This window comes from Sus scrofa, chromosome 8 (assembly GCF_054392235.1).
Source record: "Sus scrofa isolate SSC_HxYL_T2T_F1_AM1 chromosome 8, Sscrofa_HxYL_maternal_Yorkshire_Landrace_v2.0, whole genome shotgun sequence".
NCBI lineage: Eukaryota > Metazoa > Chordata > Mammalia > Artiodactyla > Suidae > Sus > Sus scrofa.
The window spans coordinates 123772166-123787241 of record NC_139390.1 but is presented as its reverse complement, the minus strand read 5'-3'; the positions used below and the strand labels follow the sequence as shown (position 1 = coordinate 123787241).

Genomic DNA, 15076 nt, shown 5'->3' with positions numbered 1-15076 from the left:
CTTCTCCATGTTTTATCACGGTTCACATTCCCTTGCTTGACATTCGAGGCCCTGTCAAATAGAGCCTTAGCTAGTTTTTCTAGCAGTAAGCTCCTCCATACTGCCAAGGAGGACTCCTGGTCTTTCAGAATTTCCTTTCTTATTCATATGCTCTCTTGACATGTAGGACACTTGGTATTTCAGGATATGCTTTGACTTTTTATATCTTTGTTCCTTGCTGGACCCTCCACCTGAGATGCAAAATGCATAATGAGGCAAGCTTTATTGAAAGATATACCTGAGGTCAAATGTACTGGTTATGACCTAGGACAAATTGCTTTGTCTTTCTTCCCTCAGTTTCTTCATCAATAAAATGGGGATAACAATGCTATTTCAAAGAATTTTTGTGAGGCATGAATGAGAAAAATGTATGCTAAGCAATTAGTACGTGACAGTCAACAAAGGCAGCTTCTGTTGTAGTATTTTGGTATTATTATTAATATTTCTGTTCATTCTTTAAAGGGATTCAAAAGTCACCTTCTCTGTGAAGTTTCTTTATCTCATTTTTCATTTTAATTAAGCATTCCCTCTTCTGATATAGTATAGCAGTTTTACATGGCATTTGTTGTATCCTACCATCGCAGATTTTTTAAAAACTTTTTGAATGTTTTATTTTTTATTAAAATGTAGCTGATTTACAGTGTTGCACCAATTTCTGCTGTATAGCAAATTGACCTTGTCTCATATGTATATGTATACACATTCCTTTTCTTACGTTTTCTTCCATCATGGTCTATCCCAAGAGACTGAGTATATAGTTCTCTGTGCTGTACAGTAAGACTTCCTTGCTTACCCATTCTAAATGTAAGAGTTTGCATCTACTAACTCTAAACTCCCAGGCCCCTTTCCCTCCCCCTTGTCAACCACACCATCTCCATCTTGTATATTTTACATGTAAGAAATGTGAGTCCTCCCAAAATGTCTTAGGGGTAGAAACTGTCTCTTATTTATCTATACCAACTAGAAGTGGTTAATACATGATAGGTATTCAACATTTTTTGGAATGAATCATTGTTTCTATATTTTCCCTGTCTTAGTGGCAGCTTACAGAGGTTTGGGATTTACTTGGAACAATATCTAACTATAATAGAATAAAAACTCAAGCACATTTTGGTTGGCAGGTCAGATTAGTGCAAATGGCTGTTATGCTTTCAGGATGAAAGTAAAGTTAAAGCTAGTTTGTTGCTAAGACCCACATTCTACCTTCATAATTTAAACATTCTTTAATGGAAAAAATACTAAAATCTTAAAGTCTACTGGTGCATCCTAATTTAAGTAACTGCATTTCTTAAGCTGCTCTGCACTTAGTGGTACTATTTCTAAACCCAAGCAACTGGCATTCTGGTAAGCTTGTCCTCATTTCAGGTTTTAGTCCTTTAACTTTAATCCACTTTGCTGTAAGAAATATATCCACAACTCTACCACTTGAAAAAAGGATCATTTTGAAGGTTTCTTCAAGTACTTTATATAAATTGTTTCCTCCAAATACACAATACACCTAGCAGCTAAGGTATTGTTTTATTTTCCAAGTTCAACACTAGTTTGATTATCAATAAAGTGAAAGAGGGGCTAGGAGAAGAATAAATTTTAACTTATCAACCAATTAATTAATAGTACAAGACATGCTTTCAAGGTCACCGTTGCCAGCAGGGGTCTTTAAGTCAAAGATCAACCCACTTTCTTCTTTTGGTTTACTGGCTACTCCATGTCACTACTGGTGACACTGCCTGCTCAACTGTCTCCTCCACCAGCACTTTCTCCTGTTTTCTGCTTTAGCAGGTTAGTCTCTTCAACTTCCTGCCAGCCTTCCTATCCTTTGCACATGCTCTTCCCACAGACCACACCTTTTCCCCACTCATATACTGATCCACCATAATTTTACATTAAAATTTCTTCCTTAGAAAAGCCTAGTCTAACTTAGATTACACCCTACTCCACTGGTCAGTCTAGATCAGTCTCCACTGGGCTTCTCCTTTATGATATATACTACAGCCAAAATAAAAATAATTGATTTGTGTACACAATTGCCAAGGATATATTTCCCTGAATAAAACCTAAACTCACTAAGTGAAGAGAATATGTCTGCTCTACTCACCTCCATTTCTCCAAGCCATAGCAAATAAAAAGTTCTCAATAAAATTTTCCTGAGTGAATGGAGAAGCTGTTCCATTAAACTGGTCATTTCCCAAGGAAACCTCAGGTAGTGAGACATCCATTCCTCTTATCAGCTGATGGATAAAACGAACAAACCAAAACTTCTACTTTCATCAAAGAAACCTTAACACCTTGCAGACTTTTATTTACTATGCTAAAATGAACAAGAGAAAACACAAAAAGGAAAAATAATCCCTCTAAAAAAGCAAAAACAAACAAACAAAAATCCAAAAATATTTGTTCAGATTCAGAATGGAAGAATGGATCATCACTTAAATGGATCTAACATTTTGTAGGTAATTTAATTTTGAGTCAGAAAATACAGTGAAAACAGACAATTTTTCTTATTTATAGGGCACATTTATATCTATAAAGCTCTTTCTGATTAGCAAGTTTTTAATAGCTCGATCGTCCTAGGAAGATGACATAAGAGTTACCAAATCTTTCAACTAATTTGAACAGTTTGTTTAGTGGCTATAAATTCCATCATCTAAGTAAGAGTTTTCATAATTTCTCAGTACCAGAAAAATGCTGATCTGATCTGTGGACTTCAGACGCCTGCTATGTGGCTTGAATTGTCTGAACCTAACTGTTCTTATTTCTCCCGTGTTAGAGAGGCTGGGAGTTGGGGACCAGATAACCAATGGGGCTGTGCATCCTCAAAGGGGCTCTATTTCAATGGCCAAATTATAAAATTTTTCTACATGGATGTTTTGAATAAACATTTTTACTGTAGGGTCCTCAAACTTGGATGTGAAATAGGGAATATTTGCTTAAGTCACATCTAATAACTAAATCATTCAACTTTACTTAATGGAGAACATTTTCAATAATGAAATTCCATATGGGTTTATTGTTGCCCCTCCTGGCATCCAAACTAAGGGCCATTCTCACTTTTTGTGGAAAGGGATTGTTATGAGTGAGTAATGATAGAAGGAATTAACGAATGTATCTTAGAACATTAGAACCATGCAGTAGCCCTGGCTAAGTTTTACTGTCGTGATAAGTTTTATGCTATTCTCTTCTGGTTGTTTTCCTCCTCTTACTGTGTGTAGGATGCAGTTCACACCCACGAATTACAAATATGGTCTATGCCAGGTTCGATTCTGTGGCTATCTCCTTACAAAAAGATTGGCATTGGAGTTCTCTGATGACCTAATGGTTAAAGATTCTGTGCTGTCACTGCTGTGGTGCAGGTTCCTTTCCTGGTCCGGGAACTTCCGCATGCTGTGGGCCTGGCCAAAATTAAATTACATTTAAATTAAATTAAATTAAATTTATATTTGGAATCTAATATATGGCACAAATGAACCTTTCCACAGAAAAGAAAATCATGGACTTGGAGAATAGACTTGTGGTTGCCAAGAGGTAGGCGGTGGGGGTGGGATGGATGGGGAGCTTGGGGTTAATAGATGCAGACCATTGCCATTGGAATGGATTCACAATGAGATCCTGCTTTGTAGCACTGGGAACTCTGTCTAGTCATTTATGATAGAGCATGATAATGTGATAAAAAAGAATGTACGTGTAACTGGGTCACCATGCTGTACAGTAGAAATAAAAAAGTCAAAGGTAAAAACTCAAAAAAAGATAATGTAGCAATTTAAAAATTAAATTAAATTAAATTAAAAAGCCAACAACACAGACTTCAGCATTGGGCAGATTACCACTGTGTGCATTGTTTGCCTGATTTGGCCACCAATAATACCCCCTTCACAGAACTAAGTAAGAGATTATCTTACTTGAATCTTACTTGATTATCTTACTTGATTATCTACCTTGAGTCTTTAGCACAGTGCCTTGCATGTATTAAGTATCATAGCCATGATCACTGCATGTGCTGCGGGTTCTAGTTTTATATCCTTGTTACCAAGTCTTGATGCAGTTATCGCTCTTTTTCTCACATTCTTTATTTTAAATACTATTTAAAAAATTCTTTTGGACTTCCCAGCATGGCTCGGTGGTTAGCGAATCTGACTAGGAACCATGAGGTTGTGGGTTCGATCCCTGGCCTTGCTCAGTGGGTTAAGGATCTGGCGTTGCAGTGAGCTGTGGTGTAGGTTGCAAACGCGGCTCGGTGTAGGCCAGCGGCTACAGCTCCAATTCGACCCCTAGCCTGGGAACTTCCATATGCCAGGGGAGCAGCCCAAGAAATGGCAAAAAGACAAAAAAAAAAAAAAAAAAAAATTCTTTTGCAGTTTCTCTCTCCAGTTGTTTCACCCTTTGAAGCCAGTCCAGGAATTGCTGCTGCTTTTCTTTGCACAAAACGGTCTTTTGGGCATTTCCCATGTCATGGGGTTTCTTCATTACAAACCTACATGCAAGTTCACTATGTTCATTATGATGTTTCTTCCACTGCCATCTCTGGACTGAGGCTGTGTGTTCCATAGCCACTGATGGGCCTTCTACAACCCGACTCCCAGAGGCTGCTATCCTGACTCTGCTTGGTTCCCACAACTAACTTTACTGCTCCAAGATCTCTCTCTTGCCCACAATGGGAGGTACTAACATGTTTCCTACAGAAAAATCCCCTGCTTTTGACAGTGCTAGAGGAAAGGTAATTACTCCCCCTGAAAGTACATATATGTATAGATATTAATGAAACTAACCCAGTGACCTTACTTGATCACTGAGTACTTCTTAAGTTCTGATTTTAAAGCTTCCCAAGATAATGAGGAGGCAGAATCAAGAAAATGTTTCTTGCTTCATCTCTGCTACCGTTTGAGACCAGACGAGTCTATTTTCATTTGTGTATTATTCATTGCATTTCATGTTTATTAAATATGCAAGATCATATGGCGACAGTCTACCTATCCCCTCAAGTAATCCTAGATATATCAGGACCTATAGAGTTAACACATAAATAGTAATCATCACAGTGCCTGGAACCTAGCATACACTCAAAGAGTACATTATTATCCCTCAACTTTAGCATATAAATCTAGTGAAAATTAACTTTGGCTTTGTGAGAAACATTTTCAAGTTTTTCTTATGTGGTATACATCAGAGAACTGATAGAATATATAATACAGACTTTCAAATAATTCCTTTCCCCTCCCAGATTATCAAGAAACTAGAAATTGGATCCTTAGAGTAGATCTATATTAGATATATTTCAACCAGATTACTTCATATTTTCACCATGGTACCTCATGATCTCTCCGGAAACCCTCTACAGAAGAAAGCAGAAGGTAAATTATAACTATTCTAAGAAATCAAAGGAAATTTCAGGTGGGAGTGATAAAGTGACTTTCACTGTCAATGATACAATCTTATTTAAGGAGAGACAGATATGAATATGACACTCATTTTATTTTTTGCCTCAGGCATTTCAACTCTAAAATAGATAATTCCTCTATGGAATAATTAACATTTACCAAGCAACAATAATTTTCCTCATAGTGAGAATTTGCAAATGTGTATATTGCTGACAGAGAGGAAAAGGACCTCCCATTCTCTCCTCTCATTCTCTTACCAAGCTAGATAATTCAGTTTCTGCCAGAGAAATGGTACCTTTAAAACAGAAATCGACTTTACACATCCAATGTGAACTCAGGTTAAAGTTCCCAAATGAATGTCTCTCAAAGCAAGGAAGTTCCCTGAAAGATGGTGTAAGGAATGCAGTCTTTGCATACCACATTTTGCTGAAGTTCCCAGACCTCTTACTCATAGTCATGCTAAAGGCTAGAACTCTCATGGATCATGTGGGGAAACCTTCACTTATGCTGAAAAACGTAAGTTCCCATTGTGTATTTTTATGATCTGTCTCCTTTTGGCTCCAAGAAATGAGCATGAAATTCACAAAGTACCATAAAATCTGACGTAAAATAATAGAATCCCCATTTATTAATCTAAATATTTATCCATTTCTTGAATAAAATCTAACAATATTTTAAGAAAAAGTCACAATACAATGAAAATGGAATTTAAATCTGCTCAAAGTCCTCCAGTAAATTATGATTTAAAGTCATACATCTTTGTTTATGAAAGAATTTTGAAATAAAACTCATCTTTTAGCGCCAGAGTTAAATACCTATTAAATATTAAAATGTTTAAGAACAAATTCCATTTGAAGATGGCTTTTAGAAATGATTAGATTTGCTAAATAAGTAAATAAATACAAAAGTAGGTAAGAAGAAAAAGTAGGAGAAAAAAAGAAGTAAAAATGAAAGGAAAAAATGGAAGAAAAAAGAAAGAAAGTTATGAACATTCAAAGGGAAGTTTAAAAATACATATTTCACAGGACCTTGAAGCACACCTTAACAAATCTGAAAGACTAGAAATCAAATAATGTATGCTCTTAGACTTGAAAGGAACTAAACTAGCAGTCAATAAGAGGAAGATAGCTGGAAAGTCTTTATGTGAAGATTAAATAATATACTTTTAAATAAAACATAAGTCTAAGCAGAAATCTTAAGAGAAAATAAAAATATTTGAACTAAATGAACGAAAAAGGAAAATAAAATTATTATAATGTGTGGGATGACATGAAAGCAATACTTAGAGGAAAATATTAGCATTGAGTACATATATTATAAAGAAAAAAGATGTAAAATCCATAATCTAAATTTACATCTTATGAATTGAGAAAAAAAATGAAATCCAAAGTAAGCAGAAGAAAGTAAATAATAAAATTAGAGCAGAAATCAATGAAATTAACAGCAGAAAAATCAGAACAAAATAACAAAACCAAGAATGTCCCTATATATCACCAATATCCAAATAGAAAAAAAAGTATAAAAAATATGTTATTCATAATAGATGCAAAAATATAAATTTTCTAATAATAAACTTATAAAAATGTGCATAAACAATATGATCCATCCACATAATTTATGGAATTTTATCAAATAAAATAATAAAATAAATGGAAAGCTATCTTAATCTATGTACTCAAAAATTAACAGGATGAATTTTCGAGCAAAATTAAAATGTTTCATTTAGGTATTAATTCTTTAAAATAAAATTATTTAAAATGTCATCAGAAAATAAGATTAATTCAAATGTTTTAGAAAAAAATAGAAAATATTTTTTACTGTCAAATATTTGAATGTAGTATAAATTTAAATAGTGTGAAATGCAGCAATAAATATTAAAATCAAAATAAACCCCATAAGCTGGTTTAGTTATTGACAGTAATTTGAAACACAATGAAAACATGATTTTTAAATCAGTAGGTGAAAAAAATACTTTATTAATTAACCTGGAAATATTTGTTATTGAAAGAAAAAAGGAGGTTCAGATTACCCTATTATACATAAAACCAGAGCAAATTTAAGATCACTCTTTTAAAAAGTTAAATATGAAAAAATGTAACCATAAAATACTAGAGGAAAGTAGAGGCAAATATTATCAGAATGAATATATTCTTATGAAAAAATGATAAATAAAAATTTATTAAAATGATATCAGAAAAATATAAAACTTCTGCATGTCAAATAAAAAGAGTAAGCAATAAATTGGGAAAAGTATGTAGATAAATTATTAATATCCTTAATAACTATAGGATGTTCAGATAGAAGGGAAAATGTTTAAATATACAAATTTTTAATATAGCAAAGTAACACGAACTGGCAATTCATAAAATAATAACTATAAATGACCAGTAAACTTCTGAACTCTCATTCAAAGTACAAGTCATCAAAGATGTGAAAATTTGGGAGTTCCCATTGTGGCTCAGCAATAACAAATCTGACCAATATCTGTGAAGTTGTGGGTTTGATCCCTGGCCTCACTTAGTGGGTTAAGGATCTGGCATTGCCATGAGGTGTGGTATAGGCTGTAGATATGGCTTGGATCCTGCATTACTCTGTCTGTGGCATAAACCAGCAGCTGCAGCTCTGATTGGACCCCTAACCAGGGAACTTCCATATTTCCTTGGGTATGGCCCTGAAAAGAAAAAAAAAAAAAAAAAAGAAAAGAAAAAAAACCAGATATTTAATTATCAGTGCATTCCCACTCTTTTTTCTTACTGTTTTAGTAGTCATACTAGGTTAAAATAGGTTAAAGATATATGGATAGATATATTTTTATCTAAAAGTTAAAAATATATGGATACATATATATAATCCCCAGATTATTCGAGGAAATTACACCCTTATAAACTGATAGTGTGTAAAATGATAAAATTTTCCTGAAAAACAACTTGGCAATATAAAGTAAAGGGCTCAAAAGTAATGTTATTCACTTTGAATCAACATTTAAAAAATAATCACTGATGTATTTACAGTTATGATAGTGAAAAATTATAGACAATTTAAATGTCCAAAGAGAAAGTTGTTAAAATAAATTATGGTATAGGTATATGATATACCCTTTGGAAATATTTATTTTAATTATTCATGACTATTATTACATTTATAGTTGTACAATAATCATCACAACCAAATTTTATAGCATTTCCATTCCAAACCCTAAGTGCATCCTCCCAGCCCCCAACCTGCCTCATTTGGAAACCATAAGTTTTTCAAAGTCTGTGAGTGTCTGTTCTGCAAAGAAGTTAATTGTGTCCTTTGTTAAATTCCACATATAAGTGATAGCATTTGATGTTGGTGTCTCACCATCTGACTGACTTCACTTAGTGTGATAATTTCTAGGTCCATCCATGTTGCTGCAAATGCCATTACTTCTTTCCTTTTAATGGCTGAGTAATATTCCATTGTGTATGTGTATCACATCTTCTTTAGCTGCTCCACTGTTGCTGGGCATTTAGGTTGTTTCCATGTCTTGGCTATTGTATATAGTGTTGCAGTGAACATTCAGAGTACATGAGTCTTTTCGAGTCATGCTTTTCTCTGGATAGATCCCCAGGAGTGGGATTGCTGGATCAAATGGGAGTTCTATGTTTAGTTTTCTGAGGAATCTCCATACTGTTTTCCACAGTGGCTGCACCAATTTACAATGCCACCAAGAGTGTACTAGGGTTCCTTTTTCTCCACACCCTCTCCAGCACTTACTATTTGTAGACTTTTTGATGATGGCCATTCTGGCCAGTGTAAGGTGGTACTCATAGTGGTTTTGATTTGCATTTCTCTAATAATGAGTGATGTTGAACAGCTTTTCATGTGTTTTTTGGCCATCTGTATGTCTTTGGAGAATTGTCTGCTTAGATCTTCTGCCCATTTTTTGATGAGGTTGTTTGGTTTTTTTGGTATTGAGCTGCAGAAGGTGTTTATAAATTTTGGAGATTAATCCCTTGTCAGTCGATGCATTTGCAAAGATTTTCTCCCATTCTGTGGGCTGTCTTTTCGTTTTGTTTAGGGTTTCCTTTGCTGTGCAGAAACTTTTAAGTTTAATGAAGTCCCATCTGTTTATTTTTGTTTTTATCATCGTTACTCTAAGAGATGGATCTGAGAAGATGTGGCTCTGGTTTATGTCGGAGAGTGTTTGGCTTGTGTTTTCCTCTAAGAGTTTTATAGTGTCTGGTCTTATATCTAGGTCTTTAATCCATTTTGAGTTTATTTTTGTGTATGGTGTTAGGAAGTGTTCTAATTTTATTCTTTTACATGTAGCTGTCCAGTTTTCCCAGTACCACTTATTGAATGTGCTGTCTTTTCTTCATTCTTGCCTCCTTTGTCATAGATTAGTTAACTGTAGGTGAGTGGGTTTAATTCTGGGCTTTCTATCCTATTCCACTGATCAATATTTCTGTCTTTGTGCTGGTACCACACAGTTTTGATGACTGTAGCTTTGCTAGTTTCATAGTACATTGTTCATGATAAATGGGTAAGTTATAGAATGGTAAAGTTATAAACGGGTAAGTTATAGAATGGTGTGTATAACACTTTCCAAATTTTGTATAACTAAAGAAATATATATGTATATATAAATGATTGTGTTTGTATACATATGAATAGTAATAGTTATTTTGAATTTTATAGATGATTTATGTTTTATTTGTCTTTCTGTTAAAATGTTCTGATTTGGAAAAGTTGTTTCAAATAATGAAACTTGAAATTTGACCTCAATTAAATACAAATTAACATGCCTGTGACACAAAGATGAAGTAGTAACATGGAATTAATAGTATTTCTAAAGAGAAAGCCACTTTAAAACGCAATTGCATGTTTAAAAAAATACAGCATATTTAGAATAAAATGTTAAGGGACAGTAACTTCACTAACACCACTTAAAAAAATGGTGTACATAACAGCACCATGAAGTTTCATTTCCCAAAAATGCAATAATTTCTAACCTTTGAACTGTTTTAATTTGATAAATTTAAGAATCATGAGAGCAATATTCTAAGGCATCTGCTAAAATCATAAGCCATTGATTACCTTGACCCTAATTATGGAATATGCTACTTCCTGACCAGCTTGCCTTGCTGTTGTGTTGCAGAAGGAGATACTCAGGTGAAGGTGAAAGAACACACAGCCATCTATAAACTTCAGCATAAAAGAGCTGAATAACAACACCAGTGTCCATCATCGTACCTCCCTGAAGGTGGGTGTTTATGAGAAATGTCCAGAGGACAAAAGTAAGGCATGAATTGGACAACCCCCCGTTGGTAACTTACATCCTGAAACAAGAGATTTGATTACCCTTATCATTATCTCTGCTTGCTGAGCAGAGCTCCCAAAGCTATTAGTGGTCATAAAATTACCCAGCTGTTTTTTAAATTCAACCATAGTATTTGACTCAGTGACCTCTTCGGTCAATGAATTTCACAGGTTGACTATACACATTTATAAGGCATTATTTACTTCAATTTGTTCTGAATTTACTGCCCCTTATTTTTATCAAGTGTCTCCTTGTCCTCATCTTATTATGAGACAAGGTTAAAAAAAAAAGGTGTCCTTTGTAATTCTGAATGCTTCAATCAATGACTTTTCTAAAATACACCAGATTTTAGAATCTTTTATTAGGAAAATGAAAAATCTAGCTGTATTCCATCTAGTCTCTATTAATATTTTATTCTCACCATGATTTTTTATTACTTGGCTGTGAATTCAATGCCTGTTATACCTCCTCATTCTATTTCTTTCATGTTACTAACAGCACAAGAATGACAATCATGAATATGTATCTTTTTCCAATAAGAAAATTCAGGTTTGTAATGATCTGAAATGATTAAAATCTAATATGATTTTCTATTAATTGAAATATTTTTCTTGGTAAAGCAAATATATTCCAAATACTTAAATTTCAAGCTAACTGAACTAGAGCTTCAATAAGTTTCCTTCAATAAGGTATTTTTGACATTATCTCCTCTAGAGTAGATTCATTTGTGAGATTGTTCTGCAGTGATTTGGATCCACCAAAATTAGAGGAGTGGATAAGCTGATTATCTAGTCATGTGATTCTATTGCAGTTCATCTGAATAAAGGATTTTGTATTTTACCACAAAGTTGTCCTTCATGGACTGAGCCCCCATGTTTCTCACCACAATATTTAGAGATATTCTAACTCAGAGAAATAATTTCAATGTATGGAATTTATGTATTTTTGCAGTACTGTGTTTTATAGTTATAAATGGTTATGTTGAGCTAAAATTATTTATTTCATGTATACAGTTAGGTGTATAGTTAGTTATGTTTCAAGTATACAGTTAGGTATAATTTTCTTTTACATGGCACTTTCTTCAACGGTTGAAAACACATGCAAACCCTGTTGTATGTCATCATGATCATTCAGGACTCCCTCATTTATGTAATAGATTTTTGGAACTACTTTAGAAATAAAGTGAGAAATGATGCAAGTAAAAAACAATTAAAACACAGGGCAGCAAGAGAGTAGTCTCTCCTTGTTACATAGCTTCTCTTAAGGATAGTACAGAGAACAACTGCTTGATGAAAATACAAGTTTCCGTGTTTCAGCTCCGACCTGCTAAATCAAACTCTTAATATCCTGGGACTAGAGAATCAGCCTTTAAAACTAACTCCTGGAGTTCTCTGGTGGCAGAGTGGGCTAAGCATCTGGCATTGCCACTGCTGTTGCTCAGGTCTCAGCTGTAGTGTGAGTTTGATCCCTGGCCCTGGAACTTCCACATGCAATGGGCACAGCAAAACAATAAAGAGAAAAAAACCTAACTCCTTATCTGTGCTCATCACAACTCTCTTTAGACCCCCGTATCAGTTTTAACTTTTTCCTGGGAACCTCTTCCATACTTGTAACTTCAGCTATATACTTGCTACAGTCTTATCTCCAGCTTGGAGTTCACTTTTGAGTACCAGGTGTCATCTTCTGGTTTGTCTCATCAGAGATATTTCATATTCAAACTGAAGTAATGACTTTCCCCTAAAACTTTGCTTTTGGGCCACTTATTTAAGTGTCCAAACTAGAAAGTATTGATTATCTTTTCCTCTTCCCTCTTCCCTTTAATATTTAAGTAGTGAAATCTATTGTCATCCATTATTGGATATCTCCTGGGTTTTATGTTGAGAAAATATATTCATCCCTGAGATCAGATGAACCATATTTCTTATGGAATGATGGAGCATGATTGCTAAATTGTGGATTGGAATTAGAGATTCAGGAGACTGAAAAGTAGCCCCATGGGGGCCAAAGCCCAAGACTGTTTTATAGCAGCAAGCAAAATTCAAATCATAATTAATGTTAACAGAGGTTTAACTGAGTCCTTGTTGAACATAAGAATTGTAATATATTGAAAAGGAAACTAAAGAATTGCAGAAGTCTATAAATGTAAAATATGAAAATTAGCTTAGAATTTTATGGTACCTCATCATCTTATAATGGTTAAAACTAAGTATTGGTCAGAGTTTTCAATTTATTCAAATATAGGTTAATAGAGTTTTAATAAAACAATATTTATGTTTATCTTTTTCTTATGATTAAATTAGCATAAAGTTACATTCAGATACATTTTTGCAGAAAATAATTATAAATACTCTAGAGGCCCAAATATGCCATTTTGAAAGCCCTTAATTCACTCTGCTCTTCTGAAACACTGGTAGAAAAATGAGGTTCTTGAAACAGTATATCCCATTTTGACATTATCACAAAGATTCTTCGAATTCAAGTTAAACTTTCTTATGAATTTGGCAGTGCTAATTACCAAGATGTCCATTTCAGAAGAAAACATTTAAGGTAGTAATATATTCTGTCATTACCTCCATACAAATTCAAAATTTGATCATTGATACTTGGAGATGAGATTTCCTTCTCCAAACAATACAGAACAACAGTTATTTTTATCACCAGTTCAGAAAGAACATATAACAGTTTATGTGTTGTGCGTGTGCAGTAGTTAAGAATTTATTCTGTATCAGATCATTTTATTTTCGTCCTTGTGTGAAGCTTTGATGAATACTCTAAAACAGTGTTTATTATGTAACATTTGATACATACTAATGCAGGTTGCAAAGCAATATAAAAAGACACATAAATTGACCAATCTAGTTATAAAATCATCTATAGTGTGGCCTCAGTGAGTATATGTCTCCTTGACCCCACTCTTTAGCCTTCCCAATATAGGTAGCACCCTCCTGAAATATGTGTTTACCATTTCTTTCCATTTAAAAAACATAGTTTGAGGATAAATCACTCATCAGGTTTTTAAAATTCATTCATGTGGTTTCATAAAATTGTAATTTGTTTAGTTTCGCTATAATCTAACATTCCACTGTATGGTTATTCCACATTTTATTTACCCATTCTGGTGATAATTGTTTGGGTTGTCTTAAGTTTTTGCTATTAAGAGGAATAGTATTGTTAATATTCTTGTAAGGTCTTGTGGTACACCTGCATAAATGTTCTCTGTGGTATAGATCTCAAAGTAGAATTGCTGAGTTGTAGGGAAGGAGAATTTTCATACTTAGAAGAAAGTGCCAAATTATTTTCCAAAAGGATCGTACTAATTTACACCCCTGCACATGAAGCATATGAAGATTCTCATTAATCCATATCCTCACCAAAACTTGTATTGCCAATTATAACATTTGTTAATCTGGTGGATATAACATGGTAGATCATACTAGTACTAATGACTAATTCTGCGATTACTGTGGGAAATAAACATCCTCATATTTTTATTTGCTATTCAGATTTATAAATGTTGCCAATTTATGTAGTTTGTCCACTTAAAAACATTTTTTTATGGCCATACCCACAGCATATGGAAGTTCCCAGCCAGGGATTGATTCCTAGCCAAAGCTGCAGCCTACATGGCAGCTGTGATAATGCCAGGTCCTTTAACTCTCTGTGCCAGGCTGAGAATCAAACCCACACCTCCACAGAGACCCAAGATGCTGCAGTCAGATTCTTAACCTACCACACTATGGTGGGAACTTCCTACAATTGGATTCTTTTTAAAAAAGAATTTATTATTATTGATTTACAAGGTTTTGTCAATTTCTGCTGTACAGCAAAGTGACCCAGTCATACATATATATACATTCTTTTTTCACATTATATCATGCTCCATCACAAGTGGTTAGATATCTAGTTCCCTGTGCTATACAGCAGGATCTCATTCCCTGTACACTTCAAATGCAAGAGTTTTCATCTAGTAACTCCAGATTCCCAATCCATCCCACTCCCTCTCCTTCCTCGCTGGCAAACACAGGTCTGTCCTCCATGTCCATGATCTTTTCTGTTTTGTAGATAGATCATTTGTGCCATATTTTAGACTCCACATATAAGTAATATCATACGGTGTCTTTCTCTTTCTGACTTATCACTCAGTATGAGTCTCTAGTTCCATCCATGTTACTGCAAATGGCATTATTTTGTCTTTTTTACGGCTGAAATAGTATTCCATTGTATATTTGTACCACATCTTCCTAATCCATTCATCCATTGATGGGCATTTAGGTCGTTTCCATGTCTTGGCTGTTTGGCTCTTGTGAATAGTGCTGCGATGAACATAGGGGTGCATGTATCTTTTTCATGAAAGTTTTGTCTGGATATATGCCCAGGAGTG

At 34.2% G+C, this 15076-nt stretch overlaps 1 long non-coding RNA gene across 14 annotated transcripts in view; it reads left to right on the top strand.

Moving 5' to 3' along the window:
* The window catches only part of LOC106507803 (uncharacterized), a 638301-nt gene that overhangs the window by 550688 nt on the left and 72537 nt on the right, over nucleotides 1–15076 (top strand). For 8 of the 14 annotated variants that reach the window (XR_014813291.1, XR_014813288.1, XR_014813296.1 and 5 more), the window contains one exon: nucleotides 10534–10638. The exons of 2 other annotated variants lie outside the window; for them this stretch is intronic. This is a non-coding gene — a long non-coding RNA (uncharacterized LOC106507803). Of the gene's footprint in view, nucleotides 1–5254; nucleotides 5385–10533; nucleotides 10639–15076 lie in introns of those variants that run through there. 4 more of the 14 variants (XR_014813292.1, XR_014813295.1, XR_014813303.1 and 1 more) reach the window with 2 other exon arrangements.